Genomic DNA, 5,913 nt, shown 5'->3' on the forward strand with positions numbered 1-5,913 from the left:
GTTTGTGTGTGTGTGTGTGTGTGTGTGTGTGTGTGTGTGTGTGTGTGTTTGGTTTAGAATTTAGTTCTGGTCAGTAGAAGCCTGGATTCAGCTGTCTGCAGGAACTGTATATGCCCTCACATCGCTGCAGGCTCAGCTTTGGTTCAATTGATGTTTGAAATGGTGCACACACAGGTGTGTGATACTTCTCACTTGGTGAAATCCAGTCTAGTTAAATGTAGACTGTTATGCACTTAACATTAATATACATTTTTACTATCTATATGTTCTTTAAAGTGGACAGCAAATGTTTAATCTCAGCAGCCCAGCAACTTAAAACATTTTATGAGCTTTGTGTTCACCATGAGATTTACGTACTTTATGAAGTACACTCACTGAGAATTGAGCAAACAGTGACAGACAGGAGGCTGATGTGACAAGCCACTTCTCAAAACCAAGCGGCAACCTCCGGTGCTGAAAAATTAAGCGAACACCATGGTGCCAAAAGCTGCAGTTCCTTTAATGACCACTTGAGGCTGGCTCCAAAAGTGAGTCAATCCCTGTAGACCCCCATGCTAAAATGCCCAACTTTACAGTGGAAATAAAGATGTTTACAGTAGGGCTGGGCGATAAATCGATTTTATCGATTAATTTGAATTTGTAGTTTAGGCTGATTTGTTTTAATGAAAATCGAGTATTTACAATCCGCCACCACCGCTCCACGCTAGGCTCCCGTAGTTCAGAGCGGGGAAGAACTCGTTCTCAAGAAAGGGAACGAGTTCTTCAGCGCTTTTGTGTGCACACCTGTGTCTGTGTCTGTGTGCTCACCTGTGTGTGTGTATGTGTGTGTGTGTGTGTGTGTGTGTGCGCATCAGGGCCGAACTCTGCCGTGCGCGACACAGAGAGCAGAGGAGGATTTTAGACGCGCACCGTGTAGGGACATAAATGACATGCCGTTGTGTAAATAAGATAAATAAGTGTTACCAATGCCAAGCTGGCAGACCCCCGAACCGTAGTAAAGAGACCTCCGAAGACTATTAGCTCCTTTAGTTTGTGTTAGCTCGTTGTGGCAACAACACATAAAGAACGGCACTTTATTTTCAGCACTGTAGGGATGATGCACAGCCTCTCTCATCAGTGTCTGACTTTTACATAGAGGGAAATAACTCAAAAACNCAAGAGATATGGTGCCCATATATAGGCTACTGTGGAAAAGCTGGGGTTTATTCACATGCTGAAAGTTTTGGACCCCAGGTATGTGCTACCAGACCGCAAATATTTTTTTTTTTAACTAGTCGGGCAAAAAATCGTGAATTGGATTTTTTGTGAAAAAATCTGAGATTTTTTTTTTAGGCCATATCGCTCAGCCCTAGTTTACAGCCTGGTACAAAAAACAGGTTTGGTCTCTGTAGCTAATTCACCCATACATGACATATTTTTGTTTAGTTTAGTTTATCAAGATCCCCATTAGCTACTGCATTGCAGCAGCTATTTTTCCTGAGGTCCGCAACAACTTTTAATTTGTGACAGTTTACAAAACAACTCACATATAACACTGAACAAAATAATGGGACTAGACTAAAACATTAACACAGACAGACAAGACAGCTCATGGTAACACAACAATTAGGATAAATGCATTTCCATGATTTCATCTGGTAAGAAACCGCCGTTTTGGGGCTAAATTTTGCTCTGATTATCTGATGATGCTTCATTATGGTAATATTAGACCAAGTATTTCCATAATACTTTGCATTAACATTTGTATGTTTCCATACACACATTACATGTGCATTAAAAGGAATAGCTCCCTGGAAAAACACTGTCATAATTTCTTGTAGTCTCCTTTGGAAATCATGAAAATATGATTAGCATACTAACAGAAAACAGTCACCAATTTAATGTCCATGCACCACAAACAAAGACAGACCCTTCACATCCTGAGACACATGACAGTCAAACTTGCTTTTGATACTAATTAATTAGGCTTTGGCAACTACACTTTCGTCCGTTTTATGGATAATCTATGTCTAATTGTTTTCCTATGTGATGTGTCAAGGGAGTGACTTCCATTCATGCACCCCTCGCTCTTCCACAGCTCCAAACGCTTCAGAAATTCAAGATGGCAACAGCTGAAAGGCCGAACTCGAGACTTCAAAACAGAAGTCCACAAACCAATAGGTGACCTCATGGTAGCTACATCCATTATTTTATACAGACTATCCTCAAAACTTGCACACCACATGGGCAACTTTGAACTGATCATTGTATGTTAAAAATGAAGTATGATTGTGCAAGTGCATGTTTCTCACCACAGCTTTATTCAGGCACTGATTTTTAGTAGCAATTTGACAAGAGCTTTTCTACGGTGAAAATAGAAAGCTGCTGTTTTCATCCTGTCAGGTGTCGGAAGGGCTCATAAAGAGACTTGTCAGTCATATATTGTACAGCCTACCTGAGATGGCCTCTGTCTCAAGTAAATGTCTGCTGAGCCTTGCCAGAAGACAATGAGCGGAGTATAAATTGGTGGCTGTCATGTAGACACATAAGACAGCAGATCTCCCTATCCCAAAATCATCTGTTTCCAACAACACACTTTGTTTTCCAGCAGTACAGTAGTGTGTCTGCATTGTACTTATTAAGAGAAACTTAAGTATTTCTGACCAGCTCATTGTGTAAAGATATACATTTTTAATACAATATTTTTTTCCACTTTAGTACTACCTTATTTATATTCCTTTCACCATTAGGGTCCCGGGGCAAGTACGCACTGGAGGGGCAGGGAACAACCCAGTCGCCACAAAAAAAAAGAAAAAAAAAAAAAAAAAAAGTTGTGATTTTTCCTTTGCGCAAACCGCAGATTTGCACTTCATTATCTACCGAATATGATGAAAACTTACATTTTGACAAGGCCGTGGTTAATGTGTGTTTAGGTTTAAGGTGGATTTATAGTTGTGCGTTGGCTCTACACAGAGCCTACGCAAGTGGCCTATGCCATTGTGAGCATTTATACATGTGCAGTGGTGTGTCACTCCACAGTTACATCTCCAAAATGCTGGACAGCAATGAGGTTTCTGGGAAGTGTTTTAAAGTCTGATTCATTTAAAACGCACCTAAAACACACATTAAACATGTCTTAATAGCAACAATTTCAACCACAAGTGGGTTCCATTTTACTTGCAAGATTAACAGACAAAGCACTTGTCTTTTGCTGGATACATTATCACCACAAACACGACATGCTAACATTATAAGCATAAACCTATGACATTTTACATTGTATAAATTAGCCTTGCGGCTACCTAAGTTTTCCTCCACTCATATAAAGCAAAGGAAAAAGCAGCAGCAACAGCGATATCTAACAAAGTAACGTTACAAAATTTGGCTCCATTACAACTTACAAGATACACCAACAAAACAATTGTCTTATACTCTGACACATTTTCTCCACAGATTTATTGGATTAGATTGGATTAACTTTAATAATCCCCAAGGGGAAACTGGATTGCCACCATGGCCAACATACAGTACAACAACAAGACATAGACAAAACATACATATACAACAACGTCACCTAGGAGTGCAGTAGTCCAATACAACAATAGCAAAATGACCAGAAAAAAAAATAAATAAATAAAAATAATAATAATAAAATAAAATAAAATAAAAAAAGAAAGAATAAAAAGAGTACAAATGCAATTTTTAACATGCCAATATTATTAGCATAAGCCTGTAACATTTTAGATTGCATAAATTAGCCTAGAAGCTAGTGGAGCTTTTCTCTACTGATATGCAGCCAGGATAAATCACACATAGGACTTAAAATGCCATTGTCTGGGGCTTTATTATCTTCATAATTTATTGTTTCTTATTTGTGAAATGAAAGCTTTGTTTCCACTGAGGGAAATGGTCTTCAGTTTACAAAAATAAACAGGAGGTCTGCGTCGCTGTGACATGTAGTTACATTTCTGGGAAGGTTCACATCAGGCTACATTGTAAACTATAGCAGTGATTCTTAACTAGTGGGTTGCAACCCAAAAGTGGGTCACGGACCCGTTTTCAGTGGGTCACAGGCCTTTGCCTGGGCAAAAAAAAATGTTCAGAAAAAAATCAATGGAGTGTCATCTATTCACACTCCGGAACAGTAGGTGGCGATAATGCCCTGTAATGCAAGTTGATACCTGCCATTTCACACCATAGAAGACCCGCAAAGTTTATATACATATGCTAATTGAGCATGGTTAAACACAGATACGACACAGACTATATGAGATATGGGTTTTCTTATATTGAGGACAAAGGAGGACAAAAACCTCAGTGTGTTTTGTGCAGAGAGGTGTTGGCACGTGAAAGCATGAAGCCATCAAACCTGAAGCGGCATTTGGAAACAAAACAAATTCTCTCAAAGATAAACCTGTTGAGTACTTCAGAAGAAGTGTCTCACTTCTTTGTGCTCAAAACAAGAACAGGCACTCCGTGCATCTTCCCAGGTGGCACATCATATTGCAAAGATAAAGAAGCCCCACACCATTGCAGAGGACCTCATCTTACCTGCAGTCACGGACATGGTCAGAGAGGTGTTGGAGCAATCCACAGCGGATAAACTAAAAAATATACCCATGTCAAATGACACTATAAGTAAGCGAATTGAAGACATGTCGGATGACATCAAACAATAGACCACAGCTCGCATTATCTGTGGTTGAACATTAAAGCTCACATTAAAAAATGTCATCCAAGTGGAAAACTACATTAAACAGAATACAAAGAACACCCTATGTTTTCAAAAACTGTACCAAGATCTTGGTAGTGAGCATGTACAGGTGTTGTATCATGCCGAGGTACGCTGGCTTTCAAGGGGAAAGGTACTGTCCCGTTTTTATGAACTATGAGGTGAAATTGCAGCCTTTCTTGCCCAGAACAATTCGCCTCTTGCAGACAAGCAACAGTGTGTGGCTTGCACACGCTGCTTACCTCGCTGATGTGTTTGAACAATTAAATACATTAAATGTATCTGTGCAGGGGAGGTGGCACAACATTTTTGAACAATATGACAAAATCGATGCTTTCAAAAAAAAAAAAGATCTCCTTGTGGGTAAGTCATGTTTCCAAAATCCAACTCGACATGTTCCCAAATGCCTGTCTTGAGGAACAGCAACTGGACACGGCAGGAAAAAATGTAATGAAGAAAATGATAACGACACATCTGAATAAACCTTTTGAACGGTTTAATGACTACTTTCCCGAGAAACAGAGGGATGACAACTGGATACTTGCAGAGTCAGCTGGTGGAGCTATCATGTGACCGCACACTGAAAAGAAATTCACAGAGGTAAGCCTCTCCCAGTTCTGGTGCAGCACTGTGATGAGCGACTACTTGAATCCTTTTGAATTGTACTTTTTGTTTAATTTATTTTGAGTTTGTGGATAAAAACTGCTACTGAAGAAACAGATTTTTTTTTCCATAGTGCAGTGTTGATTGTCGTAGATTCAGTGCTACGTAATTTTCAGTTTTTCTGAAAATACTTCTCAGTAGATGCACTTTTTTATTTCATGTATTTTGCATGAAAACACAGAGTCTGTAAAAAATAGCTGTTACTGAAATGTTCTGATTAATATGTCAGTCTTATGATTAATGCTTGAATACGTGACTAATAGTTTTAAAAGGACATTGTTTGTTATATATTCAATGAGTGGGTACTCAGCTAAAGCTACATAGTTTGAGTCTTTTTGAAACTACTTCTCAGTAGTTGGACTTTTTTATTTCATGTTTGTGCATGAAAGCACTGTTGAGTCTGTTAAAAGAGGCTGAAGTTACTGAATTGAAGAGTTTTGGTTTTAACCCTATGGGCCCTAGGCGTTTTTGGGGTATTTTTACTGCCTTTACTTTTAAGCTCATATCACAGTCATTATAAAGGCTACATACACATGCTA

Source organism: Epinephelus moara, chromosome 2, assembly GCF_006386435.1.
Source record: "Epinephelus moara isolate mb chromosome 2, YSFRI_EMoa_1.0, whole genome shotgun sequence".
In the NCBI taxonomy this organism is placed as follows: domain Eukaryota; kingdom Metazoa; phylum Chordata; class Actinopteri; order Perciformes; family Serranidae; genus Epinephelus; species Epinephelus moara.